Below are 13,690 nucleotides of genomic sequence, written 5' to 3' on the forward strand. Positions count from 1 at the left end.
TGGTGTAGCTAAAATTGGTGTGGTAGTTAACTACCTGCTGGAACTGTTCTATACACCAACATTTTACGTCTTTTTCAGTAAAGCCATTAGCAGTTCCACGACGCTGCTAAAGTTTTGAACAAACTTCCAATGGAATCCACTCAGTCCTTAAAATCGAAGCTCCTCTTTCATCGAGGATGGTTGTGGAAATTCCTCAAAGCCCTTCGTCTTTGGTTTCCATGGGGTCAACCTTCCATGTCCAATGTAATGCCTCAAGAACATCACTTCTGCCTTCACAAATTCTGTATTATTTACGTTTATTATCAGTTTTCCTTCTTGCAATCGTTTAAGGCGCTCTGCCAACTGTAACATGTGATCTTTCCATGACTTGCTAAAGATCACTGCATCTAACAGATAAACTGCACAATTTGTTAATCTGGCCACAACTCTGTTCATGAGTCTTTGTAATGTGGCTGGTGCATTATTCATTCCAAAGAGCATCACTTTGAATTGATGTTGCCCTTTAAGGTGACAAATGCAGAAACTTATTTCACTTTCTCTGATAAAGTTGCCTGCCAATAATCATACAGTAAGTCCAACTTTGTGATGTGTGTGGCTTGTCAAACTTTATGTATGCCGTCTTCGAATCGTGATATTGGATAGGAATCTGAATTTGTTGACTTTTGATCGTGGACACAAAATCGCTGAGCCCCGTCAGGTTTGGGAAATAACAGAATCAGCGTACTTCACCCGCTCTGACTAGGTTCAATGATGTCTTCGATGAGCATTGCCTCTACATCCTTCTGGACCGTGGTGGCTTTGTGAGGATTAAGCCTGCAGGAGTGTTGTTTATCAGAACAGCATTGTCTACTTCCACCCCATACACAAAAGCGTAAGTCCTCCCATAATGGTTCTGCAAATGTCCTCATACTGCTGCAATGAAAATCAACTGGGTTCATTGCTCCTGCAACAGACAGTTCGCTATCTTCTCCCACTCCTCAAGGACTTCCTTGTTAATTAAAGGATTGTGCGACACATCAAACTCCATGACATCCGTATTTGATCCCTCACTCTGCAGGGCAGTAACTAACATTTGTTTCTCCAGTTCCCTACCTCCATATTAGTAAGATTACAACGTATTCACATGACATACCTGCTCCCTCTTTTTATATCCAGCATCTTTACCAGACAGTTTACCTGACTCTACTTCTTCTCCATTTGGAAGGGGACACTAAACCTGGATTTGAAGGGAGTTCCCACTATTGGTGGCAAACCCACGAAAAGAAATAGCATCAAATTTCATACTTTGTACCTGCCACTTACTTCATTCTATGCTGTACCCTCTTCATGTGCTGTTTAGCTAACTCACTTATTCTAATCTCTCACTCACCTCCGATACATATTCCAAGTGAGAGATCTCTGACTTCGGTCCTGTTAATTTCTCTTTAATTAATTCCAAAAGACCTCACAGTTCATGTCCGAATACTAACTCAAAGGGAGTAAATTGAGCAGATTGTGGCATCTCTAATGGCAAATAATTTAGTGGGACACATTTATCCCAATCATTTGGCCAACCCTGACAATACACTGTTATCATGGTCTTCAGCGTCTGATGCTAACTTTCCAAGGCTCCATGCGATTCAGGATGGGATGCACTTGATTTGAAGTCCTGTATACCTAAGCTATCCATGATTTACTTAAACAGCCGAATGGTAAAATGACTCCCTTGGACTGATGGGAACTCTCTGGGTAGCCCGTACTGAGTAAGGAAAGATACGAACCCCTCCCCAACACTTTTTGCTTAATAATCTGTAATGGAATTGTCTCTGGTAATCTGACACCTCTCGAATTCCTGATGAAGGGCTCTGGCCCGAAACGTCGAATTTCCTGTTCCTTGGATGCTGCCTAACCTGCTGTGCTTTAACCAGCAACACATTTTCAGCTCTGATCTCCAGCATCTGCAGACCGCACTTTTTACATACAGCAAAGAATAAACATGTCCTTGTGCATTGCAGGCCAGTAGAAACGTTTTTGTACATTACCCTGAACCTTCCAGGTGACCTCCTGCAGGTAGTTCACGTGATCCCCGTAACACTTCCTGTCTGTATGCGATCGCCAACACAATCTGGTCAAATTTGGTCCATTTCTCCTGTGCAATAACCTGTTGTGGTCTCCATTTTCATTTAGGACTCTCTCTTTAAGTTGGTAACGCTCGACAATACATTCTGATTCCTTTTCTGAGTGTACATCAATTGAAGTAAATTTCTGTTGCAAGCCTTTCAGGACTAAACATCTCTGCCTGACCCTCTTCCTGATCAGGTTTTTCCTGCACTATTACATGAACAGCGGGCCAGCTAATGAAACATCCACTCCTTTGTCTTTCTCTTTACATTTTGCTTCTTGCTGTACCCTATGACAGTGAGATCTTGTTATTACACAGTCTGCAACATTTCCTGGGTATTTGCCTTTTAACTCATCAAACCCCTGGTCTTCCTTTGACTTCGCCACCACAAGAGGTGTCACTCCCACCTTGGATCCTGCTAAATTGTTCTCAATAATAAAGCGGTATTTCTGAAACTGACGGTCTGTCACTCACTCCCACTGTTACGTCCCCAATCTTGATTTGGATCTCTAACCCGGTCTTACACAGGGGAGCACTACATTTCTGTTCCCATTCCACAAATGATCACTCTCTCAGGTAACATGTCAGAAAGAGTACAAATACTTTCATCATTTACTTTTAGATGCTGAGAGAATGTGAGGATTACAGATACTGGAGATCGCAGTTGAAAGGTGTGGCGCTGGAAAAGCACAGCAGGTCAGGCAGCAACCAAGGAGCAGGAGAATCGACGTTTCAGGCATAACCCCTTCATAAGGCAACTGGGGGATGGGGGTAAAGAGTTCTGAGAGATACGTCGGTGGGTGGGGGAGGAGCTGGGCAGAATGTAACTTGGAAGGCGATAGGTAGATGCAGTTGGGGGGCGATGGTGAAAGGTCAGAGGACTGGGTGAAAGTGGATGGTAGTAGGGCAGCTGGGACCCTCCAAGCACACGGCATCAACGTCAACTTCACCAATTTCCAATTCTCCCCTCTCCCAATCTCATCCCAGATCCAACCTTTCAACTCAGCATCACCTTGTTCTACTCTCCTGACAGTCCACCTTCCTTCCCACATGTCCACTCCACCCTCCTCTCTCACTTATCACGATCATTCACACTTTCATTTTCCTATCGCCTTCCCACTGACCTTCCCCTCAGCCCCATTCTACCCTCCTAGTTATCTTTTACCCCCTTTTCACCCCCGCCCACCTGCCACTTTCCAGATGATATGTCGATGTTCAGACGCTGCCTTACCTGTTGTGCTTTTCCAGTGCCACAAGATATGAATAATAGAGACTGAGCAGATCCCGTATCTCACAGAGTTATACCTTGTTATCCTTCTCCCCCGTTCTTGCTGAGTAAACCTTCTCCCAAGAGGTGAATTCTTTATAGAGATCAGATAGTAACTGCATACCCGTCCCCTGCCTAAGCTGAGCACTCTCCTGCAGCTCTTCAACTTTTCTTGTGGTTCCTTTACTACTTCCACTAATGCCACTGGTTTAGCCTCTTTTACCACATGTTTTACCACAGTGCCTTTCTTCAACGACTTGCATTGTGACTTTATCTATCCCACTTATTGCAGTGAAGACAGCTTTTCCTAGTGCCCTTCTTAAACCACCTGCACTGTAATTCTATGTGTTACACTCCGGTATTGTGAAAACACCTGAGGCTTTTCACCTCCTTTCAACCCTCTAGGGCTTATTTATTAACCGAAATAAACCATTCCCAGTGTGCTCTCGATCTTTGTTTTGTAGAGTAGGATCTTCCTTCTCCCAATTTCTATCCCTCACAGGAAGTAGATCCTACCTGAAGCTAAATCGCAGCTCATGCACCAATGCGTATTGACCTGCCATCTCTGCCGTGCTTCTCACTTCTCGAACTTGCTGTTCATTCGCATGAACTCTGATCACCTCTGGAAGTGAGTCTTTAAATTCCTCCAGCAAAACAATCTGTCTTGTCTATTTTTAAGGCCCATGTTCATCTATCAAAATGACTATGTTTAACTCTTTCAAACTCAATATAAGTCTGACCTGGTTCCATTCTTATGTTTCTGAATCGTGCTCAATATACTGTTGGTGCCAAATGTTTGCCCTTCCTCTGTCTTTCTAAACTTTATTGGCAAATTTGGAAGTATTTTCAAATCCCAGAACCTCTTTAGTAATGTTAAATCCCATTTCTCTCACTTTTCATTTAATCATCCACATGTAACCAAAACTAAACATATTTTCCAACCTAAGTTTTATTTAAAAATCTTTGACAATAATTGCCAAATGTTGGAATCTGCTGAGACCTTTTGTTCACCTAATCTGTTCACATATGTCCCAATCCTGAATGACAAGCCCTTAAACTGTTATAACATTGACGTCGAACCCCTATGTTAATAAAAACCAAACATCAAAAAACTCATCTAGCCTAGTAATCTGTTAAAACATGAGTCACAGAGAACTCCCAAATTCCACCATTCAAAGAAAAATAACAATTTATTGAATGAACACGAATAGTGAACATCAACCAACAACTATTCACATGTACAAGACAACCTTTTCTTAACTACTTACGATCTGACTTCAACTCCAAAAATATGCTGTTCCATTAACTCACTTATTGAACATTACATTAACGTAGTCTCAACATCGCACAGTCCCTGTTGTCCTGTTGTCTTCAGTCTTCCAGCTGCTGATGTCCCTGGGTCACCTTCTTTCTGTTTTATTTTAAAGTAAATCAAGTACATTGGAAAGAATTTTTTTTTCTAATTTGAGACCAAAATGTTAGCTGTCCAGTTGACTTTCCCATTAATTTTCAAAATACCAAGTTTATATCCTCCCCATGACATATTCAATTCTCATTGTTTGATTGGTTTCTAGATGTTAAACAATAAAGTTTATCTTCCAGTGGTTTCTGGCATCCTGGGCATGATTCAAATTAATTGGTTACATTTTAAAGTAATTTTTGGAATCGCAAGTAAGAGTCACAACACTCTCTGTACTGGATGTGATAGATTAGGGGGCATTCTTCTTTCTGGCCAGGTATGTTAGATATCTATCCCGTTTATCACCAGACTCAAATAACTTTTGTTTCGCAAGGGAGATTTCCCTCTTTACTGTCTGGGTGAGCCCAGCATTCAAACTAGCTCTGAGGGCTGTAAGCTGCTGCAACTTGGTTACAGACGGCCTCGCGAGGTATGCTGTTTCAGCTGCCTTCAGGCAAGCCTCGAGCATCTGCAGCTTCTCTGCCTTCTGCCACTTCTGGGTCACCGAGTAAGAAACAATCAAACTCCTCGCACAGGCCTTGGCAGTCTCTGAGACCGCCGACGTATTACTGGCTGTACCCAAATTAATGTCCCAAAATTTTTTAAATTCCCCCGAAAAATATTCAATAAACTTGCTATCCTTCAGGAAGAAAGGAGCCATGTGCCAGTGCCGTGAGTTTGTCCCGTCACCACCGACCTTTACCTCCATGTACACTGCTGCATGGTCAGAAATGTCTCTCTTCCAAATTCTGGAGGACAGCACAGAATTCAAAAAGGTCAACAGAGCAAAAAAATGCCAATTCTCGAAAAGCACTTACGTGGCTGAGAGAAAAAGGTGAAGTCCCTCTCCTCAGTGTGGGGACAACTCCACACACCCACCATTCCAGCTCCCTGTTCAGATACACCAACTGCCTGGATTGCGGGGACGTACCTGCAAGACTCCGAGGCTTCCTGTCCCCTGTTTCTGTATGAAGTGCCCCAAGGGCCAGCACCCAGGAAAGGGCATCTGTTAAAAATTTGAGGACGCAGGATGCATTCAAATTCTCATACATATTTCCATGTATTAAAACTTTACGAATCAAAAACCACCCATATTCATTCTTAGTTTGGTCTCACAGCTGAAATAGAAGATTCTTCTTGATGAGTTAGTAACCCCTCTGCTTTACAAATTGAAGGATGAGAAAAACCACATGTCTGAACACTGAGACCGAGCGGTGAGCAGAGAAGGCAGGGTGAAGCGAGAGCTGCCGGCAAGGTAAGGGCTAAATTTATATTTGGGCAGTGGCTAAACCCGAATACTGCACATGTAACATCACCCTCCCGCCCCTCTACTCTCACCGGAACGGGAAGACTCAGTAAGGTAAGACTTTTAATTTTATCTTTATCTTTCTTTTTCATATATTTAAGTGCGTTATTTGGGTTAAGTTAGTTAATATAAAGCTATGCTTCCCTTAGCAGGGGACCTCAGACCGTGGCACGTGCCTCTTGCTTGAAGTGGGAGCTTCGGAACGTGTCTGATATTCCTGACTCTTTCACGTGCAAGAAGCATGTCCAGCTGCAGCTCTTGTTTGACCGCATGATGGCCCTGGAGCTGTGGATGGACTCACAGTGGAGCATGCGCGATACTGAGGAGGTAGTGGACAGCACGTTTAGTGAACTGGTCACACTGCAGGTTAGGATTGCTGAGGGAGACAGTGAATGGGTGACCAAAAGGCATAAAAAGAGTAGGAAGGCAGTGCAGGTGTCCATTGCGGTCATCTCCCTCCAAAACAGTTCTACCATTTTGGATACTGTTGGGGAAGATGGCTCACCAGGGGACGGCAGCAGTTGCCAGGATCATGGCACCGTGTCAGGTACTGCTGTTCAGAAGGGCGGGAAAAACACTCGTAGGGCCATGGTTATAGGGGATTCTATTGTAAGGGGAATAGATAGAATGTTCTGTGGCCGAAAACAGGACTCCCAGATGGTATGTAGCCTCCAAGGCGCTCAGGTCAGGAATGTCACCGATTGACTACTGAGCATTCTAAAAGGGGAGGGCGAACAGCCAGTTGTCTTGGTGCATATAGGCACCAACGATATAAGTAGGAAACAAGATGAGGTCCTGAAAGAAGAATTCAGGGAGCTAGGAGAGAATGTAAAGGGTAGTGATCTCGGGAATACTACCAGTGCCACGTGCAAACCAGTGTAAAAATGAAAGAATAGGCAGGATGAATACGTGGCTTGAGGAATGGTGTAGGAGGGAGGGATTCAAATTTGTTGGACATTGGGACAGGTTCTGGGGAAGGTGGGACTATTACAAAATGTACTGTCTACATCTGAACCAGACCGGAACCAACATCTTTGGGGCAGTTTTTGGTCCTACTGTTGGGGAGTTTGTAAACTAATGTGACAGTGGTCTGGGAACCAGTCGAGTCTGGAGATTGTAGAAATTGTGAAGATGGCATTAATTAAGGGAAGGGTAGGCAGAGAGCAGATGATCACAAATATCTAGTGGCATGAAATAGGCCTACTTTCACGCAAGGAGTATAGTGTGTAAGGCAGATGAACTTAGGGCTTGGATTGGTGCCTGAGAGTATGACATTATTACAATCACAGAGACTTGGTTCATGGAAGGGCATGATGGTTAACAATGAAATGTTTCAGGATATAAATGCTTCAGACAGGACAGAGAGGGAATCAAAAGGGGGTGGGTGGGTGGGATGGAGTTGCATTGCTCGTCAAGGACGATTTCACGGCTATGCTAAAGGAGCACACTATGGAGGTTTTGGCTAGTGAGGCATTATGGGTAGAGTTGAGAAATAAGAAGGGTGCAGTTACATTGTTGGGGCTGTATTACAGACGTCCCAACAGTGAGTGTGGGGTAGAAGAACAAATATGTAAACAGACAATGGAAAGATGTAGAGGCAATAGGGGAGTGGTGATGGGAGATTTTAATTTTCACAACATTGACTGGGATACACTTAACGTCTGGATGGGGTAGAATTTGGAAGAATTCCAGGCGAGTTTTCTACTTCAGTATGTCAATAGTTTGACGAGCGAAGAGGCCATATTGGACCTGGTACTGGGGAACAAGACAGGACAGGTGGTAGAAGTTGCAGTGGATGATATCTTTGGGAACCGTGACCACAATTCTGTAACTTTCAGAATATTCACAGATAAATTAGAAAGTGGACCTAAGGGAAGAGTACTAAACTGGGCCAAGGACAATTATATCAATATTAGACTGGAACTCGGAAATGTGGATTGGACATAGCTATTTGAAGGGAAGTCCACATTTGCGATGTGAGAGGCTTTCAAAGATAGGTTAAAGATAGTGCAGGATAGGCATGTCCCGTTGATGGCAAAGGATAGGAGAGGCAAGATTCATGAACCATGGATAACAGGAGAAATTGTACGACTAGCCAAGAGGAAAAGGGAAGCATACATAAGGTCTAGGCAGCTAAGAACAGAACGGGCCCTGGAGGAATATCAGAAGAGTAGGGCAAGTCTTAAACAAGAAATCAAGCGGGCTAAAGGGGGTCATGAAATAGCATTAGCGAGCAGAATTTAGAAGAATTCCACAGCAGTCTATTCTTGTATAAGAAGTAATCAGGTAACTAGAGAAAGGATTGGTCCACTAATGGATAACGAAGGAAGTCTGTGTGTCGAACCTGGGAGAATGGGTGAGATTCTGAATGATTACTTTGCATCAGTGTTCACTGAGGAGAGGGGCATGGTGAATGTTGAGATTAGACATCGAAGTTTGATTAGTCTGGATCACATTGACATAAATAGGGATGATGTGTTGGGCAGTCTACTGGTTATTACCATGGACAAATCCCCAGGACAGGATGCGATCTATCCCAGGTTGCTGAGGAAGGCGAGAGAGGAAATAGCTGGGGCCCTGACAGATGCCTTTATGGCATCCTTCAATACAGGTGAGGTGCCAGAGGCCTGGAGGATTGCTCATTTTGTCCCCGTGTACCAGAAGGATAGTAGGGATACTCCAGGTAATTCCAGACCAGTGAACCTGACTCGGTGGTAGGAAAGTTGCTGGAGAGGGTACTGAGGGATGGCATCTATTTATATTGAGAAAAGAATGGGCTTATCAGTAATAGGCAACATGGTTTTGCGCGGGGGAGTTCGTGTCTTATTAATGTAATTGAGTTCCTTGAGGATGTGACCAAGGTGATAGATAAAGGAAGGGCTGTTGATGTCATATACATGGACTTCTGTAAGGATTTTGATAAGGTTCTCCATGGTAGAATAATGGAGAAATTGAAGTCATATGATGTGCAGGGTGTTCTAGCTAACTTGATAAAGAACTAGTTGAACAGCAGGAGACAGAAGTAGTAGTTGAAGGGAGTTTCTCGCAATGGAGAAAAGTAACCAGTGATGTTCCACAGGGGTCAGCGTTGGGGCCACTGTTGTTTGGAATATAAAAAGATGATCTGGAAGAGGGCGCTGTTGGTATGATCAGCAAGTTTTCAGATGACATGAAGATTGATGGAGTAGCAGAAAGCATAAGGGAATGTCAAAGAATACAGAATGATATAGATAAACTGGAAAACGTGTTGCTCGAAAAGCACAGCTGGTCAGGCAGCATCCAAGGAGCAGGTGAATCGCCGTTTCGGCCATAAGCCCTTCTTGACGAATTGAAGATATTCCCGAAACATCGATTCTCCTGCTCTTTGGATGCTGCCTGACCTGCTGTGCTTTTTCAGCTCTGATCTCCACCATCTGCAGTCCTCACTTTCTCCTTTTTGATATAGATAGACTGGAGAGTTCGGCGGAAAAGTGGCAGATGGATTTCAATCCAGACAAATGTGAGGTGATGCATTTAGGCAAGAGTAATTCTAGAGCGAATTATACAATGAACGGAAGAGCCTTTGGAAAAGTTGATGAGCAGAGAGATCGGGGAGTGCAGGTCCATTGTACCCTTAAGGTTGCTGCACAGGTGGATAGAGTGGTATGTAGTTTGCTTGTCTTCATTGGACGGGGTTTTGAGCATAAAAGCTGACAAGACATTGGTTCGGTCGCATTTAGAATACTATGTACAGTTCTGGTCGCCACATTACCAAATGATGTGGACGCTTTGGAGAGGGTGCAGAAAAGGTTTACGAGGATGTTGTCTGGTATGGAAGGTGCTAACTGTGAAGAAAGGTTGAGTAGGTTAGATTCATTTTCGTTAGAAATAAGGAAATTGAGTGAGGACCTGATTGAGCTTTATAAAATTATGAAGGGTTTAGAAATGGTGGATAGAGACAAGCCTTTTCCCAGGGTGAAGGATTCAATAACGAGAGGTCACGCTTTCAAGGTGAGAGGTGGAATGTTTAAGGGGGATACACGCGGTAAGTACTTCACACAGAGGGTGGTGGTCGTTTGGAATGCGTTGCCAGCAGAGGTGGTAGAGACAGGCACGGTAGATACATTTAAAATGCGTGTAGATAGATGCATGTGTAAGTGGGGAGCAGAGGGATACAGATGCTGAGGAATTGACCGACAGGTTTAGACAGTACATTTTGATAGGCTCCAACATTTGTTGGAACACAAACGAGAAATTCTCAAAGGGCTGTTCAAGTGTAAGTTCCCTTCCCCAGAGGACTGTGGTGCCTCGATGGTTGCATTTATTCAAAGTTGTTTTGTATGTAGTAAAATGATATACAGACAGAAACGTGCTGCTGCGACCGAAAGCACATGGAATGGTGACAAAGTATCTAATAGCCCACTCCTGCTGCTCAGTCCTGTGTTGCTATGTTCTATTCAAATCCCCAAGCTCCTACAAGGAGCAGATGGAGGCCACTTGCTCCAAATACCTGGTCAACAGTAACACAGCATCTCATTCAGTCCCTCAAGACTGTCATACATGGTTTGGTGTCCGTTGGAAATGTTATTTGGTTATTATAGACCCAGATTCAAAGTGAATACAGTCCCCATATCTCAACCAGAGATGACTCACAAAATACTTTACTCTCTCTGATTGCAACGCTCAATAAAAGAACATTCAGGAAAATTACAGCCATTAACTTTGCAATTACTGAATATGAGGACAAAAGGAACAGGATCAGGTAAGTCGGATGATCAAGCCACTGCATAACATCATGGCTGATATACTGTTGACAGTAATTCCTCTTTAATGCCCAATTCCTCATCCCTTCGCTCTCTGACAGGTCAAACATCCACCTACCTCCTCCTTAAATGCTTTCAGTGATATAGCTCCCCTAGCTCTCTCGCCCAGATAATTCCTGACAGTGATTGCCTTCTGTGAGAGGAAAGCACGCTCTGCACATACACCGTCACCTATTGATATGAACAAGAGGCGAACACAGGGGCTCAGGAAAGAGCGAATGGCTTTGATACCAAGGCAGTATATTTGACTGAGGATGGCATCGGGGCCACCTACTTATTTGAGCTGAATGTGGATCAGGTGTAACCTTCCCACTGGACCGGGTCTTTCAGAACACAAATAAAGAGGTTTGGGGTCAGTCGCCAACAATCCTTTCTGTCCCAGGACATCTCTGCAGGAGATCCACAGGTTAGCCCCCTCAGCACAAACATCTTCAGCTGCTCCATCAATGTATTTTCCTGTCATAAGATCTGAAGTAGGTATGATGACTGAAGATCACAGAATGTTCAGAACATTTTGTCCCCCATCAGCTCCTGAACCATTCTGTGTCCATGTGCAGCAAGACCCGGACAGCATTCCGGTTTGTGCTGTTAAAGTGTCGGTAACATTTATGTAACAGCACGGCCAGACACTGCACATTTCCACAGCTAGAAAAGGAGATCATTCAGCATCTCCAGCTGGTTACACACGGGTATGAGCTGGCATTCAGGAACAGGAAGAGTGACAGCAGATTCAATACTCCTGCCTGTTACACAGGAAGAAGAGTGGTCTGTTCAGTGCATCGAGTTGTTAAACAGGAACAGGCAGAGACCAATCAGACACTTAAACCTGTTCCATGAGACCAGAATGAGGCTATTCATCCACATGAGACAGTTATACAGGAACATGAGGGGGTCACAGATATTCCAAAATGACAAACCAATGAAACCGAGGCGGCACTGATAGAGGACTCCATGATGTTAATCATGGTTCCATTGTTTGTAGAATGTGTGCTGCTTTAACATAGTTTGCTGGCAATGACGAGGGAAGTCAAATGATTCGTGCCAAATCTCAAGGATGCATCTTCCATCACCGAGACGACACACCCATCGTCTCCATGGAGATCAGAATCTTGTGGGAACAGTTAACTGTTTTAGAATGAATGTATTGTGGCTGCTGTAGGGATTGCGGATAACAAGACTTTCGGTGTAGGACCATACACCAAATGCACTGTATTAACGTGGGGAGAATTTATTCAAAGACTGGCGCTCTGTCTCTCTCATGCGACATGGGGATTGGGTGTGAAGTGAGGGGAATATTCTCAGAGGCTCTTAAACTATAGACAATCATGCAACCCGAGTAAAAAAGAAGCCATGGAATATTTCACCGTATCAGTGTCTATTTAGATATCGTGAGTGACTGTCCTTCCCCCTCAAGTTTCAATGCAATCGCCTCTCATTCTCTCACAACGCCAGAGATTAATCTTCACTGTTTCCTCATGGCACCATCATCCCAGGGATTAGTCTGGTGAAACTCCATTGCACACTCTCTGTGGCAAGGCGATCATTCCTTGTAAGGAGAGACAGTCTGTCCACAACATCCCAAATACTGCCCCAACAACACTCTCAGCGATGATCACAATAACTCTTTTTCCTCTTCGACATCTCCGTTTCTTTCCTGTGGCGTAAATAGATTTTCCTTCTCTCTACACTGCTGGAAAGAGTTAACACTTTTATAATGAAGGTATAGTTGCTGCTGTCAGGATTATGGAAAACATGACGTTCATTGCAGGATCACGCACCAATTGAACTGTATTAATGTTGCAAGAGTTTATTCAAAAGCCAGAGCCTCTCTATCTCTCAGTCTCTCTCTCTCTCTCTGTCTCTCTCTCTCTCTCTCTCCTCTCTTTCTCTTCTCTCTCTCTCTGTCACAGTTGAAATAGGGAGTGGGGGTGATTGGGTGGAACGTTCTCAGAGGCTGTTAAACGATCGAGAATCATGCAGTCTGAGTGAAAAAAAGCCATGAAACTTATCACTGTGTCAGTGTCTGTTTAGAACATCATGAGTGATTGTCCATCCCCCTTAAGGTTCAATGCAATCACCTCTTATTCTCTCACTGAGCTTCACTCACTGCTCATGGTGCCAACATCCCAGGGATTAGTCTGGTGAAACTTGAGAGAAAGTCTATCCACAGTACCGCAAATACTGCCTCAACAACACTCTCAGGGATTGTCAAAAAACATCTTTTCTCTCACTTAGACATCGCCATTTCTTTTCTGTTTCACAAAAAGCCATTCCTTCTCTATGCACTACGACTGAGATGGGATTTATAAGTCCCTTACATCTGTACGTCAGCATCAATAAAGCCAGCACCAGAGATTCCTATGTAGATTTGCATCACTCTCAGGGAGAATTTCAATGAGATTGAATACACCTAAAAAAAACCGATTATCACGTACCTGAATGGAAATAAGAAGTAGCAATAAAGAAAACAGGCAGAAAAAGGGAGCTATCTTTACCTTTATTCTTCTCCCACAGGATGTATGAAGCCCTGGTCAGGGCAACATGTTATGCAGATCTTGAACTGAGTGGCTGGTTCAGCTGTTCCACAGTACCATAAAGAGTAAAACGCATAGCTTGGATTTGTAGTGTCACAACAGAGGATAGATCTTCCTGCTTAATTAAAACCAGCAACAGAGAAAAGATTTATCCCGTGCAGTAATCTGTGATAATTCTAGACTCCAAATCTATTTAAAGTAAAAATAAACAACGTTATTTC

The sequence above is a fragment of the Hemiscyllium ocellatum genome, unplaced genomic scaffold (genome assembly GCF_020745735.1).
Source record: "Hemiscyllium ocellatum isolate sHemOce1 unplaced genomic scaffold, sHemOce1.pat.X.cur. scaffold_182_pat_ctg1, whole genome shotgun sequence".
Taxonomy (NCBI): domain Eukaryota; kingdom Metazoa; phylum Chordata; class Chondrichthyes; order Orectolobiformes; family Hemiscylliidae; genus Hemiscyllium; species Hemiscyllium ocellatum.